This window comes from Cyanistes caeruleus, chromosome 4 (assembly GCF_971803275.1).
Source record: "Cyanistes caeruleus chromosome 4, bCyaCae1.hap1.1, whole genome shotgun sequence".
Taxonomy (NCBI): Eukaryota; Metazoa; Chordata; class Aves; order Passeriformes; family Paridae; genus Cyanistes; species Cyanistes caeruleus.
The window spans coordinates 9,553,357-9,566,847 of record NC_141704.1 but is presented as its reverse complement, the minus strand read 5'-3'; the positions used below and the strand labels follow the sequence as shown (position 1 = coordinate 9,566,847).

Sequence of the window (13,491 nt, the reverse complement as noted above, 5' to 3'; positions counted from 1 at the left end):
ATTTTTTCAGCTTGAAAATGATGAGGTCCTTTTTCTTTCCTTTCTCTCCATAAAAACATCACTAAAACTAAAGCTAAAAAAAAATCACTGTATTTTTTCTCTACCATACAAAACTCCTCTCTTTCTTCCAGTGCAACCTTTAAACTTCTTCAATATAAAATTCAGATTTAAATGTTATTTTCTACTAGAAAATTTCCAGGAGTAATATTTCAATCATTTAAATGAATAGCCTTCCCCCCTGCTCCCCACATTCTCTCAAGTTAGGGGTTCCATTTTTTATAATAATCAGAACTAAAAATTGTTTTAAAGAAAGTGCAAAAAGTTCCTCATATTTGAAATAGTGAAATTACCAAGTCAAAGAAAAAAAAAATAATTTTCTCAAGGCATGATGTGCAGCTGACTGAATTAACAGAGTTTATCATTAACTTCAGAGAATTTTACATGAGCCATCAGATTCCTGATTCTACAACACAAGCACAAGCCTCCACAGTTTCAAAAGTCAATGGGAATATTTAGATCTGAACATCACAGTAGATTCATCACAATAAATCACAAAGGGTTCAGTAGTAATGTTATAAACATTTTTTTTCATCTTCCCAAATAGAGCAAAATATTAAAACATTAAGACAGTGAAACTCATGTTTAAGAACTTCCAAATAAAATCACATTAATGAGTGCCAACTGGGATTTGGGATTCTGATGTAACTTACACTACACCAGGTAATGTAAAACATTATGTGACTTATGTTTGATAGTGCTACATCACTTATCCTTCAATTGTAGCTTATATTTGTATAAAACTACATGCACCCCAAATACCAGGTTTTCTTTCATGAAATGATGGTTTCTTAAAACTTAAATGTATAAAAAAATAAATTCTAGAAAAAAATGGAAGAAAATTCTAGCAGAAAAAAATCCCTCGGCGACCCAAAACCTCAAACCCAGAAGATTCTCAAATTCTTCTAACATAATTACAGGGCTTGAGAGCTTAATGGGGGTCATAGACTAGTGTTTCCTGAACTGTACTGGGTATTTCTTTATAAAGCTGCATAGGAAGTGATTTAGGAAATGCAATTTGTTTCTGAAGTGAAGCAGCACAGCAGTTCAAGTGTGTGTGCACTCCAGCTAATGAAAACAACAATGTAAACTGGAAGAGAAGGACCCAGATGGACAAGTCTCCCAGCTCTTCCTACCCTTTATATCTACACAAACCATTAAAAATGTCATTTAGAGATCCCAGTGTAGGCCCAGTAAGATGGTCAGGGCTTGAGGGAGAGTGTCTGTTCAAAGAAGAGAGGTTAAGGGAACTGAACTTGAGAAAAACACCTAATTGTGTCTTCAAGTCTAAAATGCAGTAGTACTGAGTAGACAGACTCTTCTAAGGGATGCACCATGAAGGACAAAAGGCACAAGTTGCACAAGGGAAGTGAAGCGCTCTTTGACATGAGAGCAGTGAATTCTCAGAACAGAATGCACAGAGGGACAGTAAAATCTCCATCCTTAGAGATTTTCAAAATTCATCTTGACAAGACTTGTACACATCTGCTCTAACTTAGAAATTAGCTTAGCTTTGAGGTCAAGGTGGGATTCTATGACCTTCAAAGCACCCTTCCAACCTGATTTTTTGGTGATCTGTGATGACTGAGGAGTTTAGGTAGGAAATATTTTCAAAATATTATACAGACACCAACATCTTGATGGAGATACTCCTACAATGCTGCATAAGGAGTGAAAGATTAGGGAGTTCAGTATATATTTTAATTAAATTAAAGTTCTGATGTTCCATAACTGCAGTGTCTGAGATAAAAATACCCTCCAGCAAAGCCATTTGTTTTTTGACACATACGTATGTGTGTCTATGTGTGTGCCTGTACACATATGGTAAAAATGCTACTTCTCTAACATTGTCAAAACTTCTTGTTTTCCATCATGAGTTTTTGGGCCAAATGATGAAGAAACAGGAAGAAAAGAGATAACGTGTTCCTCTTCCTAGGTTATCATTCCTCAGACAAGCAATGCTAAAACAGGCTGTAAGAACATAAGTACTCAGAGCAGCCTACACTACCACTGTCACAAGAATCACTTTTACTGCCTGAAGAAATATCTGAAGGCATTAGAATAAAATTTTCTATATTACACTGTGCCTGATCAAATGGGCAAAGGACAAACTCATTTATTCCATTCCATTCTTCCTAGAAGACCACAATATTTCTACTGCTGGTTACAACTTAGGAATCATAAAAGAAGCATCAATATGATGTAAGTGATTAACCCAGACAGTAACATTTCTAAAAAAAAGACAGTAATTGTTTCTAACATCAACTCAGACATGAAGCATGATTTTATTTCACTGTTGCTCACTTACATCATATATATACACCAAAAACAAAGCTACAAAGGAGATTACAGAAAATGCATTCCAGAAATGAATGAAGTAAATATTACCTCAAAAACCTATGACTTCCTGAGTCTTATGTCATCATGTTTTACTAATGCTATATAGCAGCTGATAAAAAAAAGACTCAGTCTTGAAATATTCTTCCATTAAATAAACTGCATTAAACTTAAACTTTTAGGTGGGCTTAATTCTCATTCTGATTCACTCCATCTATCACCCTTCCTGACTATCTTTTCACCTCTGGCAACTGCTGACTTTCTAAGTCAAGGAGTTATCCAGATTTGAGATATCAAACCTGTTAAACTCATCCCACACACACACTAAAGAAATCCTCAGCATACAATCCTCCTTCAGACCTTCCTCCATACTAGTTATTAAATTTCAAACCCTGCCTTCACTCTTACTTAATGGCTGGCCCATTTAGCCTGCCTGGCCATAACGCCCCAGGGAAAAGGCAGTGTAAGAGCACCAGCACTTTGGATGCTTGAGCTGGGTTTGACATCAGCAAACAGCTTGCAAAGTGAGTAAGGTGAGATAATCAAAGCTGTATTTTGATAGGAACCACTTAGATTGGATGAGAGAGAGTGTCAAAGAAAGACCAGCTGGGGAACAGAAGTAGGGTTTAGCAAGGAGATTAGAAGGAAGATACAGACAGATGGAGAATGTGAACAGAAATTGAACTAAGACCCGAATTCACGATGTAGAAAATTCATGAAGTTCTGAAGGAAAGCCAAAAGGCAGGCTTCCTCTGCAGTCTCACACCAAGGGAGAAATTTCAGGCTCTGCATCAAAATTTCACAGAGATGTCTAAGCCATGTCTTGTGACAGACTTACCTCTGTGTTTGGAGTTTCTAAAGAGATGACTTAGGCAGCGCAACACTAGCCAACATGGCTAGTTAATTCCTCTCTCATATCTTCATTTAAAATGCAGGGACTGAAAGCACTTACCATGCCATTATGGATTCCACTCCCTGAGCTGAACATTTAAGTATGTAAATCACCTTTTTTACCAGAGTTCAGCTCCTTCTTGGTAAAAAACCTGAAAATTATTTTGAGAAATTGAACTGAGAAGATAAGCACAAATGAAAAATTTGCTCTCTCCAAGTGGGCTTTGAGAACTATTGACAGGATAGCTTCTGAAATTCTGCACTGGTGTCAGCAGAGCCAACTTTGTCCTGTAAACAAAATTTGTCTGCACTATAATGCCCATTTGTCAGCAGCCATTCATCTTAAAAGCATGCTGAAGAAAATAGTTGAAAGACTTTTTATAATGACATTTCAGTGAATTATATGAAAGTTATTTTAAATTAATATTTTTTTTTATTATTTTTCTTTAATTGAGCTTTAGAATGTAGAAAATCATTTGTAAACCTAATTTTAACAGAATCTGTGCAGAATCTGCATTTCTGTGCAGAATTGATAAAAATAAACTAGAACATAATTAAGAAATTCACTGTTTTGAGAGAAAAAAACCCAGGAAATAGGAACACAGAAGACTCAGAAGACAGGCTTCTTGAGTGCCCATGGACCCAAAAGCAGTCTCAGTAATCTAGAACTTTACTGTAGCCATTTGAGAAATGAGGGGATTCATTTCATTCTAAAGTAAAACCTAAAACAAGTGGATTAACTACTGTTCCATTGGAATATTTCTGCCTGCAGATTATAACATGAATATACAGTGACCAGATCAAGTGGGATTTTTCACCACCAATATCTAATGTTAAACATGTTATTCCAATCCTCCATACCTTAGCTAGGTAGGCTGGCTGTGTCAGCCAAGGAAGACAACAGACTTCCAGACTTCAGAAGAGAAATGAAAAGAGAAAAGTAAAATAGGGAGTAAATTCCACTTCAGCTAAGAGATAGAAGGAATAAAATGGGGATATTTAGGTTATTTGATTATGCCTGTCTCAGCTTCCCATCTTTTAAATGAGGACTGCATCACTGCAGATACTTGTATAATAGAAAGGGCCATATCTGAGTGCTTTGTTTACTCAGCACTCTGTGGCAAATGCTACACTAATACAAATTAACAGCAAAGATGTGCGTGATACTGTGTAAGAAGAGCCATGAATGCTAAAGAAAGTTGTTTTTAATTTTAGAATTTAATTTTTAGACATAATTCTGTTACCCATAGTGCTCAAGATACCATTGTCTTGGAAAGGAAAACAGTCATGGGCTATCTACCCCTTTATGTTATTCCAAATATTCCAATGTAACACAGTTTCACTAAAATATATCAGTTCTAAGGCATCTGTGCTATTGCAGTTACAAAGTCCATATCTACTAAATATCCCAGGCCACAGATTGAGACAGCCCATCCTGTGCCTCTACTGGATGTGTAGAGTGGTCAATATTTTTCCTATTTAACATAACGGTTAACACAGTGAAATCTTATCTTGTTCATTTTTCGTCTTTCTAGATCAACACATCCAAATCCTTCAGACATCTAACTAACATTGTCTAAATATTTATGCCCAACTTTGAACCATCTCATCCTCTAACTCTTCAGTGGTGCTGAGCTAACCTGCATTTAGTATTAAAGCTGAAGTCTCACCAGCCAGTGAGCAGGGAAGAAGTGCAACATGAATCCTGCACAGGCACCAGTTGTCAGTATTTCCTAAGAACACCACTACCTTTCATTGAAGCACTTGATATTTTTAACTCATATTAAGTCTGAACATTTGCTACTACACTGGACCATTTTCACTACCGGTATTGCCTAATCAGCAATATTCCTGTTTTGTTTTGTTTTTTTTCCTTTGGTACCTGTAGCATCTGTATCATTATTGAAATTTTGGAACATCACTCTGAATTGCAATTCTGCTTTCCACAGTAATTATCTTCCTTATATCAATCTAAAAATGCTATATGAGTAATTTCTTCATACTTTAAATTACAACTGAATTATTAAAGAGTAAAGCCTAGGACAAGCTCCTGTTTGATACACTTAAAACTGCTTTCCTGTTTGACCGTGATCATATTGACTTAAGATATTCACTTTCCAGCTGGCAGATGGAAAGAAAACTTCCATTTAAAAAAAAATTCACTTAGCAATAATGTTGTGCTGGAGTAAGAATGTAAAGAAATGCAGCAGAAGGGACTATTTTTCTTAGTATTTAATAATGAAATTTAATCTTGCAGCAATAATATGCAAAACCATATGTCGATCTTTACAAATTATTTTTAATATGAAATCACTGTCTCAGAGAAGCAATACTTGACTAGAGGGATTTTGAGGATCAGAAGCAAAGTAAAATTAGTTCTAAATTAGGCAAGAGAAAGAAAGAAAGAAAGAAAGCAAGAAAGAAAGAAAGAGAGAGAGAGAGAGAGAGAGAGAGAAAGAAAGAAAGAAAGAAAGAGAGAGAGAGAAAGAAAGAAAGAAAGAAAGAAAGAAAGAAAGAAAGAGAGAGAGAGAGAGAGAGAGAGAGAGAGAAAGAAAGAAAGAAAGAAAGAAAGAAAGAAAGAAAGAAAGAAAGAAAGAAAGAAAGAAAGAAAGAAAGAAAGAAAGAAAGAAAGAAAGAAAGAAAGAAAGAAAGAAAGAAAGAAAGAAAGAAAGAAAGAAAGAAAGAAAGAAAGAAAGAAAGAAAGAAAGAAAGAAAGAAAGAAAGAAAGAAAGAAAGAAAGAAAGAAAGAAAGAAAGAAAGAAAGAAAGAAAGAAAGAAAGAAAGAAAGAAAGAAAGAAAGAAAGAAAGAAAGAAAGAAAGAAAGAAAGAAAGAAAGAAAGAAAGAAAGAAAGAAAGAAAGAAAGAAAGAAAGAAAGAAAGAAAGAAAGGAAAGAAAGAAAGAAAAGAAAGAAAGAAAAGAAAAGAAAGAAAGAAAGAACTGTTAGATGCTATTAGCACACAGTGCATTTTGAAACACTGATAGCACAAATGGATCTGGTCTAGCCAGTATTTTTACAGGTAAGAAGCAAATGTTCAGAGATCTGGTATACAATTTATGAAGCTTATAATGCTGTGAAGAATATTATAAACACAAGCACATCTAGCTCAAAGATTACTGGACTATCTTCATGTAATCCTTTTGTTATTTTTATTTTTTCAGGTGATTATATGGAGTATATCTAGCTCAGGAAATATTTTTCATATTTTTCCTAACGGGAATAATGTAGATTTTTGAAATTTTTAGTATCACACATGCTAAAAATAAGTTAGGAATTATAACAAAAAAATTAACCTTCTTCAGAAGAAAACTCAGTAGGAAGCTCTGTCCTAATTGTAACCCAAACAGACTCAAATCCCAGTTGGGAATACCAGTCCAAACCAATGACTGTCTCCTTTTGGAGAGTACAGCAGATAATTTACATCAATTAATTTGATCTATTGTTTAGCTTTTACTGCACCAAACAACTTGCTAATAAAGCACAGACAGCACTTTCTTTCTAACAAGGATTTTACAGACATTTTTCTTCTGCTCCTTTTGGAGAATGTACATTTATTTTATCAGTACTGTTTTCAGAGCTTCAGTCAAGGATGCTCATAAAACTGTAGACAGAATAAAATGCAGGAAGCCGGAATTATCAGGAGAACATGTGAAAGAAATCCTCTTTTTATTTCAGTCAGACAATTATGCTGGTAGAACTTTTACCCTCTTATTCATACTAACTACAGTAATCTGTGGCTTGAGAGGAGATGAAGATCTGAAGCAAAACAGAGCTGAAGTAAACCAAAATTTGCTCATGAGTACATGTCCCTCTGTCTTTCTTCTGTGCCTGCTTGGTTCCACTGTATAAAATTTATACCCCGTATTTAATACTTTAAAACAAGGAGCATAATATCCACCTATTTCCACACCAAATATTCCAAGTATTATTGTTAAAACAGATAATCACAGTACTCAAGTCAACCATAAAGTGGAAGAGGCATTATTGTACCTTTGTTCTTCTTTGTCTATGGTAGATAGAAGACTGGGGGATGGGATTCGTGGCCAGGGATGGTTTTCTTAATGTCTACATAAGAGCTGGCTAGAGAGAAAGATGGATGAACTGAAAGCAGGATAGAAAAGACCCAAGTGACATAAAACCAAGGCTCTTTCTCAACTTTGCCATGAATCTCATGCTTTATAAAAGATTTTTAAGGAAAAAGACTGAACACTACAATAACTTTCTATTATGTGTGAATGTCCCTTGGTTGAAAAGAGAAGGTGTGAAAGCAATGAATACAAAAGTATCAGGCAGAAAAGACTGACCCAGTTAAATGTGCTTTAGAAAATAATGTTAACATGACATCTTGCCCAAATGTGGGATATTCTGTCTCTTTGGAAGACCTGACAGATGGAAAAAAAGATGTCCCACTTGAGTCCCATGTATGTTATTCCAAAGGATTTCAAATACTTCAGATGAAACTGTAGCTTGAAATGTTAATGGGACTCTAATTGTAAATAATTCAGACCACTGGTGGAAAAAATAATCTTAAATCTAGCTAAAACCACATGGTTAAAGGAAAATATAGATAAGTCTTATTTTATTATTTACACAGAGATAAGATTGTTGAGAATTGTTTCTAGGTGTGACAGAGATTGTCTTTGTAACTCAGTTTCCAGCGAATTTGTTTGAAGCACACAAAAAAAGCATGTGACAATAGTCAAGTACAAAAGGAAATTGGTGGGAAACATTTACACCTTCTCTGGATTGCTGGCCTGAATTCAGTCTCAAGATAAGATTTCCCATCCATAAGCAATGAACCAGCATTATTCAGGCCTAGTGACTTAGCCTGTTGCTAAGTGTATTAACACACATCAGACATTCCTGCATGTGCAGTTCACAAGCTGCATGAAAGCCATATGAATTATGCAAATCAGAATTCTCCCAGATCATTCTTTAAGACTGGTTTATGCATGCTCAAAATGAAGGACTAGCTCCCACCAGAGTCCAGAGAATTTTCATTAAACCACAGCCCAGTAATGTCGCTTAGAAGCAAAGCTAAGAAAAATCTTTGCACTTAAATTTAGATACTAGTAAAGATGGTTCCTCACTCAACACCCATCTGTACTGAAACCCAAATTACCTTCTGTTTCCACAGAAGGTAATTCCTCCTTCACATGGAAGTATAGCTTTTACACAAATCAAAATGTTATTCCCTTTTTCTGGGCTGAATCATAGAACTAAAATGGAAAATTAAAGTCATTGAATTAAGCCTTTTGCAGAACAACAATGTGAGCACATATGTGTCAGACCAAAAATCACTTCTGGATATTTTACAGTAACTAAAAAAAAAATAAGAAAGTACCAAGTCCTTTTAGCTGGAATTAAGAACAGATAACAAGAAACCAAGGGAAATACCTATGTCTTCTGCTTCAACAGTAGAAGAATTATGTTACCTGACATTCTGCCATGACATTAAGAAATGAAACCACTCCCTGCTTCTGGGAAGCCTCAACAAACAGAAATATCCACCTTCAAACAGGGTAATTATCACTACCTTTTTCTGTCTATTCATTATCCAGGGAGAACGCTTCTTGCTGAACTACAAGTCTGGTGATCAGCTTAGTCCTGAATAAACAAGCAAAACATCATGGATATGATAGATGGAAGGTCTTAATCCTACTGGGAACAATTACCTTGTTTTCCCTTTTCAGTGCTCGGATGTACAGCATGTCTGATGCTGTAAAGGTCACTTGTGGATGCCCCATGTCCCTAGAAATATTTAAAGCCAGGTGGGATGGGGATTGGAGCAACCTGGTGTAGTGAAAGGTGTCCCTGGTAGCAGAGGAAGTCGGAACTAGATGAATTTTAAAGTCCCTTCCAACACACATCATTCTGTGATTCTGTGGAATCATGAAGTCTTTACCTTCTAGTTCTAGACTTCAAAGTTTCAGAATGCCACACAAAATGATATGCATTAATGTGTTAATAAAGCCATCTAAAAGAAACTCCACTCTTAAAATCAGTATAGTTCTGCTCCTGATATAATAAAAGAAATCTTGCATTTCTTATGTAAATAAAGACATATTTGGGGGGATTGTCCTTTAAATAGTTACTTTTTTTTTTACTATATTATGAACACTTGATTTATTTTCCCCTTACAAGTATGGTAAATCACACCAGATAAAAATGTCAAGAAAAGTCCCTCTTAATAAACATATTGATAGGATTTACTCTAAGTGCTAAAGCTGAAATGTACAGTTTCTACCCTAAAGCTGACAGGCTGTTGACAGATGTGTCTTTGCATTAGTTTCATGAACACAAATATTTCTGCTGAGTCTATGCATTGCTTAGCTGTAGAAGTTTTATTTGTGTGACAGATCATGTGCAAGATCTTCTGCAATTTGCCTCAGTTTAGCTGAACAGACATTCTGCATCCAAAGGCAAAAGAAAGACAACTCCCATCTTTGATTACACATATGCAATCTGTACAAGTGCCAAAGATGACTGTGACTGGCACATGACTTGATTCTGTGGCACACTGGTGTAAAGCTGCTTCTTTATTACGTTAGACAGGTACTCACAATTTTTTTGTTGCTGCTGAAAGGATGAATTGGAATCTTCACTTCCAGGTTCTATTGAATAGTTCCTGGTGTTCTCATGGAAACCACTCCTATGGCTATTCACTCTATTGAACCATATCATGCTGGACTGCTCAAAAGTCAAATAAAATCAGTGCTGGGGAGCTCACTGCCCCAGGGAGTGCAAGAGACACAAAGCTCACAAAACAGCAAAACTGGGAATCTTTGCAAAATGCCAGTTCCAATGAGTGGCTTTCACAACTTTTTTTGGTGATGACAAGATACAATTCCTAATATTTTCTTGACTCAGCTATACTTGATTTCTAATAGGTATTGCTATTACATACTAATATGTATTACTAATGCACAGCACATAGGAACTACGAAAGCAGGCATAGTGGCAAGCAATACTTTTTGTTTGGATGAATAGGAATCCACCATCTATATAATTTGTAGTGTTCACATAGAGACAATGAATATGACAGATAAGCTAGTGGAATTGTAATGTAACCACCCAGCTTGTTGCTGGAAAATTAAACGTGACACCACTGAAAGTAATGTTACCTGGATATTTTTATTATGTGATTAGCTACGAGGTTGCTTTTCAGCCTTTCACTTATACTAGATTAGGTAAAACGCTGCAATAATTTTCTTTATAAGGTACATTAAAGAAAATAATTATATTTCAAGCAACAGTTCTAAGACATAGAGAGATAATTTAATTATCTTAGTTATAGTCTCCATAATATCTCCCTGAAATGTAAAAAAAAACATCTTCTATTGGAAAAAATGCATGATTGATGAAAAAGCACTGTCTGAAGGACAGGTTATCATTTCACTGTAAATATCAGAAAGAGATCAATTTTAGTCTTACACTTTTAGTGCCACCAATTGGGTAAGGATCAAATTTTTTGCTCAATTGCCATGAAAAAAGCACATGTGAATCATATATGAATACACAAGCACCCTTTTCACCTGCAGTGTTTATGAATGCAGACAAAGACATAACCCTGATTCATGAACTAATAAAAAAGTGATGGGATATTCATCCATGTAAAAAATATTCATATACACATTCCATTTCCTTAAGGTAGTGAAAGATCAATCTTTCATTTCCATTTTATTCTTTTATGTTCAGTTCTAGTAAATTCTCTTTTTCAGAGTGAGCTGTTTTATAAATTTTTTCCATACTGAACTCCACTCTTTTGAATGACATAACTGCCCCCTTCTATTTTTTTCTATTTTCCCTTTCAATTATTTTTTTTTTTTTCTATTCAATTCTTTTAACTAGGAAATTAGAAACTCTACAGTCAGGAGCCACAAAAGTGTACACAGAAATTTAACACACTTTAGTTGTTGTGGGCACTGTACATACACAGAATGAATAAAAAACAGCCCGTGCCAAAAATATTTCAAAGTAAAGGCAGCATCTTACTTTCATGCTTAAAAGGATAGTCTAAAAGAGATCCTATATTTAAACTTAAGTATAACAACACCATGTGGCTTTAGCAACAAAGATGTAGAGTTGAAAAAATGTCAACAAGGTTTACACTTTGCCAACAATGAAACTGTGTATGCTTTCACAGAACTTTTGAACGTGATAAAATGTATGAAAGAAATCACTGTCCAGTCTTTCCTGTGCTTCAAGACTACACAGACCTAACCCCATGGTATAAACAAATGGACATGCTGAGGGGAATACTGTAAGTCTTGTGGAAACTAGATAATTTAGGTCTTGTACTATAGAACTGTCCTTCATAACTGAATTGAGTAATTGAGAACAGAAACTGATACAGAAACTGCAAAAGTATTTTATACCCCTGTTTCCAGATGCTGATGAAGTCAGTTGATTACATTCTTCAGGATCACTGTAAATACTTTTCTTCTTCTTGGCCATGTGCCTTTTCCTCCTTTAAACTTCACATACCTGAACCCAGCATAAGATAACTGAGCCTCAGACACATAATGACCAAAAATCTATCAGAGAGTATAACAACCTTAATGCTTAACATTGCATCAAAGCTGAAGTCAGCCATGATAGTCACAGGAAGTTTACCAAGCAGCTTCACTGTTGTTTGGGTTCAAGGCAATATTGTAAACAACATGTTGGTACAAAAAGAAACAATGGTGTAATGCTCTTTGTTTTCATGTCTCATTAAAGAATAATGTATGTGTTCAAAATCTACTGTAAAGACCTTTAAACAATGAGTTGTTTATAGAATTCAACATCCATATTCATGGATATCATATCATTGTATGTTGATACATATCATTGTATCCATAGAAGGATACAATTTATATCAAATATATGTATGTATCTGTGAAACAAGTGAACTGAATAATTTCTCAGAAATGGGTTTACTATACTTTTACAATTATATAACATTTTACAATATTATACCTATACTCCAATATTAGGTATATCAATATATTAATCCATGAGCAACGTTCTTCAAGATGCTGTACCAAGAGCTCTACATGAAATTTTAGTGCTCATGCTAGTTTCCCCCACTGTGCTTATCGTTCATTAGCAAAAGTTGTTTATATGAAGTGCCAATGCCATAGCTATGGCTTTCCCTTCAAACTTCCAAGTACTGTTTTCCAAGCAGTGACAGCATGGAAAGCATTTAATACTGCACAAATACGTGAAGCTGCAGGAACTACTTACAGTGAGAGCCTTTGAGGGTATAAAAAAGACAATGTTGCATTTGAAAGCCAGCCAAATTATCAGAGAGAACAAACCCTCTTTATGTTATCCAGTCTGTACTAATCACTTGTATTCACAGATAACTGAACATGAAAGTTAAATATTTCTGAATGGTAACTCTTCCAGAGTTCTGAAAAGATACTGATGCATCAACTGACAGAAGGGAATGGTCTCAGATAAAAGGACAGCCAAGAACATATCATACTGTAAAGCTATTTTCTTTTTTGCCAAGACTTATTTCTTTAATTCATAAATATCAATCTAATTCCCAAATATGAAATCTTACTTCTCAAGGAAAAGAAATGCTGCAGAAATTAAAATTTTGATCCTACTGATGTCAGCCTCTTCTGACCCCTATAAGAAACAGCCCTCAAAACTTGCATAACTTCCTGATAATCCTCCTTATCCAAAACAAACAAATTAAAAATGGATTTTTGATATGAGACTGGTCTGGGAAAGATAAAAGATGTACGCATTGGGACACAAGATTATCCACAGAATCACACATGGCTAAGAAACCTCATGAAGGTCAAAAAGGACAGCAAAGTAAGGCAATTATAAATCTGGTGTTATCTGTCTTTCAGAAGGCACATGCAGTAATTTCAAGGTAAATGCACTACAGACTGTGACACAAGAGCTGGATGTTGTATGATTAGAAAGGAAATGGTTTCAATTTTCTGAAGAATTTTCAGGAAGCCAAATACTGGCAATGAATTGCCATATAAAGCACAAAGTGCCATCCAAATTAGGAAAATGAACTTGTTGTGTTGCTTCCTGAATATTAGTAGGACTGTAATATTGGTTTCTCTGTTTCCTGGCAAAGCAGTGAAGGAAATAGCCATTGCTTTAGACAGCAGATATTCCTCTGGACTTTTCAGCAATGTGTGCGAAAAGACTACATACACATGTATTGGAAATGAGTGTGTCTGCCCTCATGCTG

The 13,491-nt window shown here is 35.2% G+C and overlaps 1 protein-coding gene across 10 annotated transcripts in view; it reads right to left on the bottom strand.

The window, feature by feature from the left end:
- The window catches only part of PCLO (piccolo presynaptic cytomatrix protein), a 314,517-nt gene that overhangs the window by 152,440 nt on the left and 148,586 nt on the right, over positions 1-13,491 (bottom strand). The window lies entirely within an intron of this gene.